The sequence below is a fragment of the Cynocephalus volans genome, chromosome 1 (genome assembly GCF_027409185.1).
Source record: "Cynocephalus volans isolate mCynVol1 chromosome 1, mCynVol1.pri, whole genome shotgun sequence".
Taxonomy (NCBI): domain Eukaryota; kingdom Metazoa; phylum Chordata; class Mammalia; order Dermoptera; family Cynocephalidae; genus Cynocephalus; species Cynocephalus volans.
This window is the reverse complement of record NC_084460.1, coordinates 19185079-19201309: the sequence shown is the minus strand read 5'-3', so window position 1 is coordinate 19201309 and position 16231 is coordinate 19185079. Positions and strand designations below refer to the sequence as shown.

The window sequence follows — 16231 nt, the reverse complement described above, 5'->3', positions numbered from 1 at the left end:
GGGACCAAAGTCTGGGGGGTTTGCATGTGTGAGGTTGCACTTAGGGGAAGACTTTTTGGAACCACTTAAAATCTCTCTAGCTCAGTTTAAGCCTTAGGGAAAAAAAAAAAAAAAAAAGAAATAGTACTACTTGCTTTGGAAGATTGTCTTACAGGATAAATGAATAAAAAGCGTTTAGAATAGTGCCTGACGTATTGTAAGCGCTTCATGTGTTTAGTAAACAAAATAAACAAATAAGCACCCACCTCCCCCTGGCCAGATGCTTTGGGACACCAGTTTTCGCCAGTCCTGAGCCCCTTCCACACTTTACCCCCAGCCCTGGCCCATGGCCCGTGGCGGGCTGCGGGTCCCCCTTAGGACTGGTGTGCCACTCCCCTATCCCCACCCGGTTCTGCTGCCGGCGCCACACAGTGCACCCCCGACCCCTAGGCAGGACGCCCGTGCAGCGGGTGGCTGCCGGGGAGACCCCCGAGGAACGCTCAGAGGGGCGGCTTCCCCGGACGCCCCACCCACCTTCTCCCGGCGTTGCCCTCCACCCGCCTCGGCCCCCGGCCCCCCGCCCGCCAGCTGCGCCCCCGGCGGGCCCGGCGTCCCCTTCCCACCCCGCCGGCTCGCGGCAGCCGGGCGGCCGGCCGGGCCCCTGCCCACCCCCAGCCCAGCCGGGGCGCGCCGCACTGGGCATGCTCCGTAGCCTGGGCAGGTTGGGACTGCGAGGCGACAGCTCGGGCTCTGGAGCCGGGAGGCGAGGACGAGGAGGGCGGCTCGGGGGCTGGGGAGGAGGGAGCGGAGGGCCACCGAGAGGCGGCGGGGCTCGGAGCCGGGGTCACGCAGAGCCCGGCGGGCGGGCGGGCGGAGCGGGTCGGCGCTGCCCCGTGGGCTCGCCGGGAGCGACAGCGGAGACCCCCGCCCTCGGCTGAGGTGAGGACCGCGCGGCGGGGAGGCCGGGGGCTGGGGGGCGGAGGCAGGCGGGAGGGCGGGACTGGGGCGCGCCGGGAGGGGGCTCGGCGGCGGCGCTATATGGCGGGGAGGGGGTTGGTGGCGCCGGGAGCAGTAAGTGAGCCGCACCGCAAACAAGCTCTCTCACACACACGCACACGCGCGCACACACACGCGCGCACACACGGGGTCTCCAGGCGGCGGCCGTGGCCGAATCCCCGGCAGCGGCTCCAAGCAAAGTGACAGGTAAGAGAAGGCATTTCGGGTCCCGCCCGAGGATGCTCCCGCCCGCCCCCGGCTCGCGGGGCTTGTTTGCTTTCGGCGGGTGCGTCCCGGAGGCGCGCGCGCGCGCACCCGGATGCCCAGCCGGGGGACCCGTGCAGGTGCGGGGTGAGAGGCGTCCTGCGCGCGCGGGAGGCAGGGGACCCCGCCGCCACCCCCCTTCCCCTGTAGTCATAGCCCGCTGGGTTTCCTCAGACTCTCTCCAGACGTTCACCCGCTTCTGGGCTGGAAATAGCTCGGCTCGACGTGTATATGATTATTTGGGTTGGAAATAGTTGGTGCCGTGCAACGCATGTAAAATGTGGATGCGTGTGGATCTTCCCTCTTCTGGGGAAATCATAGACGTGATTGACCATTTCCACTTAAAACAACGTTGACAGGCTCAGCACTCTTTGGGCGCAGTGTTCGGGCCTCCTAAAAGCATATGAATAAAGGAGACTTAAGGTTGCCTTATTTTCAGAATTTTAAAGTTGCTTTTTCCTTCACCAGTTAGACCCTGTGTATATAATACAATACTTCTGAGTGTAGACTTTGTAGAAGTGAATCGAAATATGGAAGCGTGAAATTCTCCGTTTTCCAATTGTGTCTAAGTGCAACTTTATCTAGAATCATAAAACTAGCATTTTTTCTAGGGAGAAAAGTAAATGCCCATTATGTTTCCATAAGTATGCATTTATCTGAGAGATGACCCCACTCCCCCCCCCCTTTTTTTTTTGGAGTGATTCTAGCTACTGTTCAAAAGCACATGTTTGAAATTTGATATTGGCCAAAACATTCATGGAAGGTCGCCATTTTTTATCATAAATGCGATATATGGTGGTCTGTAAATTTAAGTTATGGGTGTGTGGAGATAGCTGTTTAATAATTCTGTTTAGTTGGTGATAATGGTATCGAAACATAGGGAGCTGTATAACATCTCAAAATGGAATTGAATTTCCCCTTTAAAGAGATCACATTTATAAAGTAAACATGACCAAGAAAAGCAACTGGTGACTTTACCTGCGCAGTCTCCAAGGAGGTTAAGAAAGTGTTTGAAGAACTGTATTTTTTAATAGAAAAATTGTGTGTGTGAGTGTGTTTATGTAAAATTTTAACTTTATTCTTTTAGTGTTTTCAAGACTGTTGGTTTCAAAAATGTGTGGCTGAACTGAGAACCTAATGTTTTGTACTCTTCAAACTTCAATGGCCTAAGTTATAGAATCATACAGAAGACAAACATCTAGCTCAGCAGGGGCATGTGGTGCAATCCCTGTCTGTCTGTGTTATGTAATCTAGAATGCTGTATTTTTCATAGGACAGTCTAGCATATTTTTCATCTGGTGTATCGATCTATTATGTCATCTTCTTTTTGAACTGTGGAAGTTTAATAAATGATTGCCATCTTGGGGGAACACCTGTTTTCATTAAAATTCACTTTTTAAATGGAATAGCATTTTTAATTGGCATTTTTATGTACATGAGACTTTTGCAGCGGGAACTAGTTAACCCTTCGAATGTAACTTATTTTGACATATCGAAAGGTACCATGTATTAGATTACTGATTACATTCCCTTCAACTATATTATTACCCAACCATCCGAACTTAGTTTTGATTTCAATTTGATGATATCACTACCCAGCTCTGAATTAATCACTTGTGAAAATACTGTTCTACAAGTAACTGTCAAAACAGAATTTGAAAGACTCCACTTGATGACTAGGTGCACATTTACATTTGTCGGAATAATTCTACCTTTATTTTACAAATGCACACCCACACAGAAGAGCCTTGTTCTAAAATACTCTTGGAAGTTTTGTATTTGTGTGCCTGAAAATGTGAGTGATGTTAAAACTACTCACATGTCCTCAAATCTTGAGGCAGTATTTTTTTTTTGCCTTACGAGACAGTGAAATATGGAAGTTTAAAAAATGTTGAGGGTTACTCAAAAGCTTTTGCAGAAGTGGATTTTTAAAATCTTTATCATCCCTGAAATGTTTTGTCTCCAGCAGAGACCAGTCTACAGTGCCTGTAGGATGCTATTTTGCCTTTCTCAAGAATATACCCAACTGTCTTCAGATTAATGTATGTTGCTGATTTTGGCAACATGGGGCAATTATATTTGGCAATCACAGTGATCATAGTATTTTCCTAGGATATTACTAAATCCATTTTGAGGTTTGATTTATTGAGAATTGAAATGATGACTAAGAGCTACTATTTATCCCTACCCCCCCTTTCAAATAAGATCCAGGTGAAATCGAGCTTTAGTGCTACTGTGCTGTTTTCCTTGAATCGATCACATTGGCATGCTAATTTGTGAAAGGATGTGATATAAGTGAAGTTAGCTTTTGGATTTAGTGTCTGTATTTTCATCCCTGGTTTTTCAGATGTAGCCAGCAAACTCAAATATCAGAATTAATAAACAATTTTTGTAGATTATTTAAAAAATTACATTAGTAAAGAGCTGCTTTTTAAAAAAAAAATTTAAAGTCTCATCTTGAGAATAAATTTTATCTTTCTGGATCAGAGCACTTAGGTAATATAGTCATGGGAAAGAAAGATTTCGTATTTCTCATGTTCTCCACAAATGCCCTTAATAGTGAACTCAGATATTTTTGGGAAAGTATAAATATTCTTTGAAACTTAAAATTATTTAGCAGATCGTAACTGAATTATTGTTTATGCCCACTTATAAAGTAAGAATGAAATAACATGTTTATTAGCACCAATGATCCAGGTTTTTAATAAACTGTGTATCACAGTGAGTCCCCGTAAAACCAAGAATTTCTGTGTTTGATATGCAGAATGAGGTCAAGGACTAATGGAGACGCTTTAATAATCACAGTTGGTGTTTCATGTCCAGACTGAAGTTTTTAAAATAGTTGATTTTCACCTTGTAGTATGAACATGTAGGCCATACTAGTTATCTTTCAAAAAGACTTACCCACCTATCGAGAAATAAATATAGCTTTTCATTGTTATTGGGTAGCAGCAGTGGCTTTCTGTGGTTTTGCTGTTGGTGGTCAGATGATAACTGTGTTTGCGAGGATACTGCTTGATTCTCAGTGCTGTCCATTTCACATTTTCCTATTTCCCTATCATATTCGGGAACTAGAATAACCTTGTATATAGGTCTTTCTTTCTTTCCTTAGTATTTGTTTTCCTATTGAATAGTTTTTCTATTGATAAAGCCTCACCCTTTAAAGTAGAAATACTTCCTCAAGTTGTAGTATTATTTATCTACTTGTGCCTTAGAATGATATAAAGGTTTTGCGTGTTCAGGGGCTGTGATTCTTTAGCTAAGCAACTATAAGAACAAGTTTATTTCACTGCCCGTGAAAGTAGACTTGGGTGATAATGCATTACTGAGTGGAGGAATGAGAAGTCTGCATTGTCTTTGTTGGAATTAAGCCTGCTTGCAAAAAAAAAAATAAAATAAAATCACCCCAGAATCACCTTTATTTGCAAGGAACATTTCACTCGATTGCAACAACTACCCCCAAATTGCATTTTCTAGAAGTCTGGCTAGAAGCTTATACCTTTGGATGTTTTTCATATGATGAAGGTGATACTCAGGTTCCTAGAGGAGATGAAAGTGATAATACCCTACCTTCCAAATCTCAGCTAGGAGGTCGTTATGTTCAAGGGATGAATGACCAGCAAAGTTTTTATTATCCCTGTGTGAACTCCATCTGCTTATAATTTCTTTCACTTTATGGAGTCAAAATAGTTGAAAGGGACATAAATCAGAAGGTTTTTCTCTGAACACCTGTCTCCCCTACTACTTATAAAACCTTCAATAACAATGTTGCACAGCATGTGACCACAAGATAGTGTTATCCTCTCCCTTAATTGGGAGTCTCCTTCACAGCTCTTCTCCCATAATTCCCTAGTGTGCAGAGGGTTGGGAAATTCCACCTCTAGCTACTGAAGCACCTTTGGGCCAGACAAATCGTTGCTTTAACATACATCGCCCTTCTAAAGCATTCTTTTTCTCCTCAACAATTAAAGGATGTTTTTGGCTCCCTGACATGAATGGATTGAAGTAGCCATTTCCTCAGAAACAGGAAAAGTAAACTCAAAGTAATTAATTATGAGCAGTTCATCCAGAGAGAAGAGAACACAGACCACTGATTTTACATTTGACATCTCCTTTTCTCCCCCAGAACAGCAGTTTTTCACCTTTGGTATACCCCATCGAAGTCTGAGGATGAAATTTGGTGGGTCCATGAATGTAACTGGCAAATGAGTTCCATCTTTATTTTCACTTACTTCCAAGTGAAAATTAGGATAAGTATTACCCACTGCTAGATCTTGGCATTTAGTGGGTTGAAAAGAATCACATACAGTTGTCCCTTGGTGTCCTTGGGGGATTGGTTCCAGGACTCTGTGCAGATACCAAAATCCAAGGATGCTCAAGTCCCTGATATAAAATGGTGTAGCATTTGCTTATCACCTATGCACACTCCTCCGGTGTACCTTAAATCATCTCTAGATTACTTGTAATACCTAATACGATGTAAATGCCATGTAAATAGTTGTTATACTATATTGTTTAGGGAATAACGACAAGAAAAAAAAAAGTACATGTTCAGTGCAGATGCAATCCCCCCCAATATTTTTGACCCATGGTTCGTCGAATCCCTGGATGCTGAACCCATGGATGCGGGGCTGACTATATTATTTTGTGTGTTCATTTAAAAAATTATTATTTTGATAAGTATATTTTGGTATAATTGGTTTCTGTTCACTTAATTTTATGCATTTAAAGATATTCTGCTGAGAAGGGTCTATGGGATTCACCAGATTGCAAAGGGGGTCCGTGACCCACACAAGGTGAAGAACATCTACTCTAAGAATGCTCCCTTTCAGATGCTGCTGGGTGGGTGGGTAGGTGGGTGGGGGATTGCGCTGTGGTTTTGCTTTCAGCAATGTAGAGTTGGTGAGACCTTCAGGCCGACCTGAGCTTGAATCCTGAATGATGTCCTGTATTAGCTATGTGTCCCTGGGCCTCAGTTGTCCCATCTACAAAATGAGGAGAATAGCTCTATATGGCAAAAGTGCCTGGCACTGCACTATGAATGATGCAGGGCACTGTGTCACTGCTGCCGCTACAACTGCTACTGCCCCTTCTACTAATGCTACTAGTATTATTGCTCACTCCTCTTGTTCTCCATAGGGGAAATGGCATTAACCTATCCATACAAAGCAGGCTGAGAACATTCCTATAAAACTTGTAACGGACACTTGCTCTGCCAACCTGCAAGTACAGAAGGTTCCAGTCACCCCACAGGACCATTGTGAAGTGCCAGATCTTCCTTCTTCCTTTGGACTCACCTAACTAAACCTGTGACTGTATTTGGACAGAGGGACCTAACCTTACATTAGGTCAGCATTAACAGCCTCAAAGTTCTGTGACTGTGGGGTTTTGCAGTATAACTTGGTGAACCAGATGCTATCCCCAGGGCATTTGTGTCTCCAACGAAGCTTTTTAAAAAGACCACAGTAAGCCATTTAGGCCTGGAAGGAGAGAGACATCTACTAGAAGAATTTAGGGATCTCTGATATTTAGGGGGAGGTTTCATGGCTCCTGTTTTCCCATGGGGCTTCAGTGGGAGCACTCAGCTTCTCTGCTTTACATAGTAATAATAACAACAAAATAAAATAACAAAACAGCAGACATTTGTTGAGCTCTTAAAAGGTGTCACTTCATTAAATCCTCCCAGCAGCCTTTTTTGGTGGGTACTGATAGTATCTTCAGTTTACATTTGAGGAAACTGAGGCTTGGAGAAGTTAAGTTAATCACCCCCGGGAGTAAGAGTTGGGATTGAAGTCCAGGTAGGCTGACACCAGAACTCTAACTTCTAACCCCTGTACTATGTTACTTGCCATTAAGGTGGTATGTGCTGCAGAAAGTTTTGTTGTAAGAAAAAGTTTTGTGACACTTATTTTAAGTGACTGGGCTAAGATATGACATAAGCTTCTCCGGCAGCCCTGCTGTGAACATGGGATTGAAATAGGAAGTTGAGGATAAAGCTACATGTCCTCATCCAATTCTAGTTGCTTTTGTTTCTGCAGTTGTGTGGGCCAGAAGTCTGGAGAGGGAGGTAACTAAATGTTACTTTGGGGTAGCCTAAAAAAATAATTTTAATTTTCTGGAGGGTCAGTTTTTAGCTGGTGACGTTCTTCACGATTTCAGTGAGGGTGTTGTGCACTCCAGTTCCACCAAGGGCCAGGTAAGTAGCATGCCCGAGAGCAGCTGACCGGGTGTCAGAGATTTTAGGGAGTGGTTAGGCTTATGTCTATCCTGGAGCCCTGCTGTGCCCCTTCTCAGGGAGCAGCTGCCACGCAAGTCTGATGGATTTCTGCCAGGTGGCCTGGGGCTTAGGGTTGTGAACACCTCTACATTTTCAAGAGAAGAATTAAATACAGATTTATTTGGAGTGTGAAATCTTCTCATTTTAAAATGTTTGAAAATTAAAATAAAAACAGATGTGTCAGCCCATGGTGCGGCCAAACAAAACAGGTTTGTGGAACGAATTCAGCCCAAGAGCTCCCATTTTGAACCTTTGTTAACTGTAAATGCTTGGAAACACAGTGTACTAGAAAATATCAGTAGTTATGCTTTTTTTTTTTTTTTTTTTGCTGGCGAGGGAAGGTTAAATTTCTTACGAAGATTGTTATAGCCATTTATTTCCAGTGTGCATAGATTTCAGTTCTGAATTTCTGACAGTTTTTTCTCTCCCTCATTTTCCCCAAAGGTTAGCAAATATACAAAGTTGAGGGTGGCAGGACATGATTTTCTCTCCTATTTCATGGTGCTCCTTTAAAATAAAAACGCTTGAGTGTAGAGAAATGGGGGGCTTCCGTGGAGGTTCTCTTGCTTTTGTCACTGATATGAACTCTCAGCTGTCCCAAGATGTCCCTTCTGCTAACCTGGTAGTTGCTGTATTTGTCCTGAACATAAAGAATGTAGATCTGTTTCTGCAGGTTAGAGTTTCAAAGTACAACCCACTTAACAGCCCTCATTTTCCTTTTCACTCTTAAGCAAGAGACCACAAGTGGATCAAATGGAAACTCAGTTCCTGGGAGATGGGTTTCTCTCGTATCGCAGGTGCATTGGACAAATCACCAAAGCCCTCTCTAGAATTTCTAAAAATTTTTTGTTTTCATTGGTTTTCAAAATGGTGTGAATGATACATTAATATGTTCCATTTGAAATGACAATGCAGAAATACAGAAGCAGGATGTAAAGTACTCTTTCCCACCTACACGCATCCCCAGATATAACCATTGGTAGCAGTTTAGAGTACTTCTTTCCTCTCCTTTTTCTGTGCATTTACATGTACTTGTATAAGTATACAAGTATATACTTGCCTTTTTCTTATTATGTAAACTGGATCATACTGTATACATTTTTCTGTGACATGCTTTTGTCCACTTAACTGTATGTCATGGAGATCTTTCCATGTCAGTATACTAGTTACCTTGTTTGTTCTAACATTGCATAAAATTTGGTATGATGGGTGATGTTCCATACTTTAGCCGTTCTTCTAAACTGAATTTTTTTTTTTTTTTGGAAGCTGGCTTGTTCGGGGATCTGAACCATTGATGTTGGTGTTGTAACAGTATGCTCTCATCAACCGAGCTAACCAGCCAGCCTGCAAACTGACAGACTAAGGATCTTTGTTCACAGGTCTTTGTATACATGTTTGAGAGTTTCTTATAGCCACATTCCTAGAAACAGAACTATTTGATCAAAAGGGTATGCACATTTTAAATTTTGAGAGAGCGCTGAAAATTGCCTTTAAAAAAGGTCCCCATGGAATTCCTGTCTCATGGAACCTCAAATAATGCAGCTGTACATATCCTCTAATTGAAGCATGTCCCACATTGTTACACTACTTTACTAATTCAGTTAGATTTCACTTATATACAGTATACCAGGAAACTACTTTAGAAATAGTTTATGTCCTTAAAATTCCTTGAAAATATAATACTTAGTCAAAAAGAATTTATCAATTAAGAGACTGATGTAAAAACTACTTAATAAAGAGATATAGAGTCAGTGAGTTGAAAATCTGTTTTCTGATCAGTTTGGTTAGCTCTGAAACTCTAGACCCCTCCCAGCAGAGACATGTCAGAAGCACCTTTGAAAATGTGGTCAGAGAAGTGAGGTGTTGTACAGCCAACACAGACACACCAGAGGTTGATATTAACCTGGTAAAATAAAATTAATTTCATTGCTAAACATACTGTCCAGGTGTATTTGTAGCTTTAGACTTTCAATTACTTAATTATTTAAGAATTCCATTTATCTTCTACTTAGAGAATTAGAAGTTTCAGAGATAATGCTATTTTATTGAGTTTTGTTATTTAATAGATACCTGAAGTTAAGTTCCATGGTTTTTAGAAATAATATGTAGATAAAGGGCTATATAAATTAGAAAGTGTATTTACATTTAGAGAGATATTGGGGAAAAATACAGAAAATCTAGGCCACAGATTCCCAGCCTTTTTCAGAAGAGATGACTTTGATAACTTAATTGTTATCAGTAATATGAAGTGAATTATTAGCTAATTTTCAGAATTTTACAACATCCCCTGAAAAACTTGGAATCACCTTAAAGTATCATAGTTTTAGGGTTAGTAAATCTTGATTTGGATAAATGGCAGGAAAATGAAATCTGTTTCTGTTTTAGATGGATTCAGTTCTTTCATCTGTTACTCCAGATATCCATTTTTAAGAAAAATTCTGGTTAGGTTGGCAATGACACTCAGATTCTGATTGTATGCCTTCTGCATGTTTATTTTTCCAGCATACTGCGAATTGTAGAAATATGGTAGGATTCAGTCACATTTCCTTGGCATTGAAACCTTGCATATTCAAGGAAGTCTGTGCTAGGTTTTGCTTATGGAAACGTTACAGTGTTTCACAGTTTGCAGACAATTTCCTTTGATAATGTCTGTGAAAGCACAGTGGCGGGCACCACCTGGTCACTCTTTAAACCTGTGTCATTCAGGGCCCTTCTGTGGAACAGCTGGCATGTGTAAACCAAATCCTTTGAAGAGGGCTTAATAAAGGGATCCTTTAGAAGGTGTGGGCAGGTATAAAGAACACAATCAGGGTGAATGCTAAAGAGGGACCTAGCAATGATGGGGAACTATTCCTACTCCAAGGACAGGCAAGAAGGGCTGTTCCACAAGAGCTATGTCCCTTTGTAGAGGAACACAGTCAGTCTAGAATATCCCTGCAGAGAGATAACAGGGGAATACGTATATCTACCTTACTTTCCTCCTACCCCCCAAACTCTGGTGGGACTTTCCTTTAACTGAACCCAGACAGAAGCTAGAGGGCAAGGGAGAGGAGTGTGGGAGTGGAAAAGGTTGGTGAATGGGTCTGGGGAGGCATATGCAGACCCTACCCACTTGCCCTTGTATAACAGAGGTGTGCATGGGCGAGAGGTCAGGCCAGGGTGGAAAGCGCCTGTGGTCTGGTTTTGTGGACAAAGAAAATAAAACTGCAGCCACAGTGATTAAATTTAAATTGAAGTTGGGTAGGTTCCACAGTGCCACGTGGCTGTTATCAGTAAGATTTGTGGTAGGCCTTAGAGTAACATTTAAAAAAAAATTTTAAAGTTTCATTTGGAATGGATTGTGTTTCTTTGGAAATGCATAGAATGGGAAACTTTATGTGTTTATCTGATGAACCAAAAGTGTAGGCTTATAGATAGGAGAGGAAGAAGGGATTCATAAAGTCTGTCAGCATGGAGTTGGATAGCTTAAGATATAATTCCTCTGCTTTTAATATTTCACGAAAATATTTTATTTAAAATGTCAGGTACCTGGGGGAAGAAACTAGGAGGAAATTAAGGTTATTAACAGTAATTTTCCTTCAAAGAAGTCATTTTAATGGAATCATTAGCATCGCTGAGTAGAAACTAACAAGCTGTATTTTCCCATTTGTTCAGCATGGCAGTAAGACTCCGAGATTTCAGGTTCATTTATTCTCTTTCTTTCTTGGCTCTGTTGTTTAAAAAGGTGAAGACTGCTATGTTTGGTTTTTGTACTTGTCTTGAAAGAACAAGCAACGAAACTTCATTACAATCATAAAATCATACTGCTGGAAGGAACATCAGAGTTCATCTCTTCTTACCTCCAAATTTTAAGGCATAAGAAACCATGGCCCTAGCTATTAGCAGCTCCTATTATACATGTTTCCAGAGGTGGTGACTCTGGGGAAATCATATCACCTCTCCAACCTGAAGGACTTGCACTAGGTTGCTTCATTTTTGCTTTTACCCTTACAGACTTTCTGATTCCAAAGGCTTGCTGTTCTGTTGCACACTATTTTTGTATATTACAGACAGAGCTTCATAAGTGCCTCTTCTACCACCCAGCCCTTAAAATGGTATTCTCTGGAGGTCTTTACATTGGTCTTGATTCTTCTCACTCTGTAAACTATTTCTGTATGAGATACTCATTCACTTCTACCATTTTTACATCCTCCTGTTCACGGAAGAATCTTCTATCCCTGAACTCTCTTGTCTGAGCTCCAGATATATACCATTGTCTGCTAGTGATCTTGTCATTGAAGTCCTATGGGTACTTTCAAATGAAAGTGTCCAGAACAGAAGTCCTCAACTTCATTCCAAACCTGTTTCTCATCCAGGTTCTAAATCTTTGTGAAACAAGTCATTCATTTGTTGAGTCTACCCCATTAATATCTCTCATTTCTGTCTTCTCCATTCCTATTGCTGTTGTCTGCATTTATGTCCTCATCATTTCATGCCTTAATTGTTCCAAGAACCTTTCAGTCAATCTCCCCATCTCTCCCTCTTTCTTGTTCATTTCACCATTCATGTATTCTGTTGTCTGTTGAGTGAGCATCAGGTGCTGTAACAGTGAGGAGCTGCAGCTCTTGCCCTCAGTTTAGTGGAGGAGATAGACGGTTACTTTATAAGTTTACAGCTTTGCCCCTCGACTTCATTCTTTACACTTAGCTAAAGTAATTTGCACAAAGCAAATCTTATTATAACATTACCTCTAAAATACTTCAACAGCTCCCTATTGCTTTTAGGATTAATTTTTTTCCTGAATTTGCTAAATGTGAGGCATCCATGGCCTGACCTCTGCAATGAAGTTTTAACTCCTTTATTTGCATCACCTATGCTAAGCTTTATTAAAAACCAAGAACGCAAAGATTGTTGCCACTGTGCCTTTGCTGACTTTGCACCCAATCCCATTCTTTAACTAGTTGAATCCTGCAGGCTTTCGTAGACCTTGCACGGTTGTCATCTTCTCAAAGCTTTCCTTGATTTAAGCTTCATTTCAGGTTGGGTGCCTCAGCTCAGTCCTCCTGTTCAATGCTTTGCAAATTTTAGCCACAGCATGATTCTCTTGGGGAATGGAAGAATCTGGTGCGTATTAGTGATTAAATGAATGTCACTTAGATGAATGAATAACTAAATGCCATTATTACAAAGTCTGTAGATTGGGTAAATTATGAAAGCAATCTGATGAATAAGCAAAAGAGATGCTATTTTTAATAAAGTGACAACATCTGTAGACTTATTTCAGAGGAAAAATTATTCCATGGTTATTTACACTGGTCGCTGAAAAGCAGCAGAAAGGTCAATTTGGAAAGATGATCAGTAATTTGAAAACTCTGTATTCATGTTTTTGCTAACAGAAATCTTGATATTGTAATATAATAGTGTATAGATCCAGAGGATACTATATCATTTATTCCTAGTGGGCAAACTCTCACATTGTTTTTTCTGTTTTATAAGTTCAATTTTAGTCAAGTTATGCTTATTTTTCTTACTGTGTGTTATAACCCTAAATCAGAAAAATTTCCTTATTTCAAACTTGGCTGGAAATGTAAAGGAAAAAAGCATTTATTTAATCAGATTATTTTATTAAGTGGGACTCTTGATAATCTAAAACGCTTTATATTTATTTTCTTGTAGCATTTTATTTTCAAAATGACCTGCGAATATACCAGTGCCAAACAGAGAAAATAAGAAAGCTATTAATTAATTGAAGGAAAATATTCTGCTGAATGTTGTTTTTGTAAGGGCATCTTCCATAGTTCCAAAATCAGGAGGGAGTATTTTATTTCTATTGGTTTGAATTCTGTGAAAAGACTGACTTTGACATTCTTAACTGGGTCCCCCTCCTCAAGCTTGGAGAGTTAATAGTGTTTAAGAGGTTTCTTCTTCATAATTGGTATCTTTTTGATTTAGCAAATTTCTTTTATCTTTGGGTTGAAAAAGTGCTGGCTATATACATTAATTATTAGATATATCTTTAAGCAAATTTCAGTGGAGACATGTAGGGATATTATATTTTAGTTGTTGCAGATGCTCAGAAAATACTTCAGGATAGCACTTGGAGATACCGATAGAGAATATATCCTTTTATTTAGAAACTTCCTGGACCTGTGAGGCCCTCTGAGAATCTTAAGCCTGGCCTCATTCTGTCCATTTTTCATTCCTTTTGAAAGAATTTCAAAGTCACTGGTTAAATATCCTTTCCATTTGTCATAAGTAACATACAGGGATTTCCTGTGCAGCTACCAAAGGGAAAGGAGGAAATTTAAAAGCACAAGATGATTTGGTATTAATATGATATTAATTCGTATCCTGAAAGTGATTATGCTAGAACCAGGCTCTCCTGAACCATTCTGTTACATGTTAATTTTTATTTTCTCGGCTTGAATTTTATTAACATGGCAGACCAAGAGGTTTTCTATAAAGATTGATAACCAGGAGGAATCCACTCCTTGATTAAAAGCAGCAGTTGCCTTTTGAAAACCTTCCGGAAATGTCCTACTTTTTACGGAACCAAGGGGCTCCCGGCTTTGTTGGAGAGGTGAAGGCATTAATTACCTGGAAGGTATACCTCATTTCTCAACAGAGTTCTGGACTAGAATATCACAAGAAAAATTCCTGCCTCTTTATTACAGAAAGGATATGATGCAGAGAACGCAGGTGCTAGTAAAATCACTGCTTCCTACCTACCCTCATGCACGGTGTGAGACCCTCAGAGAAAAGAAGATACACAAACGTACAAACACAAAGCTGCGAGGCACATTTGGAGACAACAGGTGCTCAAGCCACACGGTGGAATGGGATACATAAAAGCCATGCTGTGAAGAAATGGAGTCAGTCCTTTGATGTTTTTGAGTCTTTACCGGGTGGTTTTTCAATATTTTATAATGTTGTGATTTCCTAGTATGCTTTAAGACCAGGCCAAAATTCCAGTGTCCTTTAGGCTTAGGCAGTGTGCCTTTTTTATTCTCTCAGCAATTCTGCAGGTTAGGTATAATTATCACCATTTGATACTAAGAAAACTGAATGATTAAAGCATTTACTCAAGGTCACATGGTTGATCAGTGGTACAGACAGGCTTCAAAATAAGGTCAACCTGAATCTGTATGGCTACATCTGCGGCTGCTTGTGTACAGAGGAAAGGCCATGTGAGGACATAGTGAAGAGGTGGCAGTCTTCAAGCCAAGGGGAGAGGCCTCAGGAGAAACCACACCTGCTGCATGTTGATCTTGAACTCCCAGCCTCCAGAACTGTGAAAAGTTAAATTTCTGTTGTTTGAGTCATGTAGTCTGTGGTATTTTGTTATGGCAGCACTAGCAAACTAATATGGTGGAATTTCTTTTACATGCAGCTAACAGCAGTCCTATTGATATGGAAACCAAAACAAACTAAAGTACTTCATGCCAAAATAATATAAATGATATGAGTTATTAGTTATATTATTTATTTTTTTTTGGGTGCTGTTCCCATAGCACTTATGACCTTATGCTTTTTCTGTTTACTTGTTTAATTTTCAGTGTTCCACCTATGTATACCCACACACGTGTGCACACACACACACATTCATACACACACACACACACTCACACTGAGCTCCCTCAGGCTGAAGTTGCCTATCTCTGTTTTCTCATTCAGCTAGTACAGTATTTAGCACATATCAGGTACTTTATACTTGCTTGTTTAATAAATTATGTAAAGGAATGTACTTGGCAATATTTAGGAAAACAGAATGGTTAAGTTAGATTAATTATAAAAAATAAATGAAAACATCTATGCTTTTTTATCATTTCAAAATAATGATTTTGGTATTTATTCCTAATTTCAGACATGATCTTTATCTCTAGTTGGCTCAGTTTACAGGGTTTTTGCTTTCCCTGAGCTTTCATAAGAATTAATTTCTTTATAGGCAGGGATTAGGTAAGTCATGTATTTCTTTTAGTCTATCTATTTCTTCATTTTTTTCTCTGTAAGTTTCACATACTTTTTAAAGAAGGCTTAGAATTGGAACATTTTATGTTAAATGAACTTAAATCTTTTTATAATTAGGAGCTTGATCATTGCCTAATTTATAATTTGATGAGTAATTTGTACTTGTTGAATTTGTCTGCTATTAATCTAAGCCCTTAATTAATTTTCTAGAACAAAATAAAAATGATTTTGACTCTTTTTTTTGAACACTGTAACAATAATCCAGGAAGTATTTTAATTTCTCTTTAGTTAGTTGGTGCTTTCTTTTTGTAGTATTTTTTGTGTGGAGAGTAAATTGTCATAAGACTCTTATTAAGTCCAATGTAGTGTTTTGCTTGATTTGGTGCCTGTCAGGAAAAAAAAATCCAAGCACAATTGAGGTGCTATGAATGAGTTATTTTATTTATTAATTCCTTTGTAAATTTATCACTGATCTGGAAATTAAAAGTTTGTGGAATTGAGATTATAAAGCAAGAACATACCTGCTGAATGACTTACATTTAGCACATTCTTGAATATAAAGGTTGGATATAAAGTCCTCTTGAATAGAAAGCATTATATCAAAATGCTTTAAATAACAAATGAATATATGAATTTTTCTTTTTTACAGTATCATTGCTATATGAGTGAGCTTTTTAAACAGTATATTGCTATTTTATTAGTTAAATCATGCAAAAATTTGACTGCGTAGGTATGATATATTTTGTTTAGATACTCTAACCAGGACCT

General features: G+C 40.0%; 1 protein-coding gene across 1 annotated transcript in view; it reads left to right on the top strand.

Moving 5' to 3' along the window:
• Positions 1 to 844: 844 nt before the first annotated feature.
• PLCB4 (phospholipase C beta 4) overlaps positions 845 to 16231 on the top strand; it is a 404723-nt gene continuing 389336 nt past the window's right edge. The window contains exon 1 of the mRNA XM_063092112.1: positions 845 to 918. The gene's annotated coding sequence lies outside the window, so the exon portion shown is untranslated. The remainder of the gene's footprint in view (positions 919 to 16231) is intronic.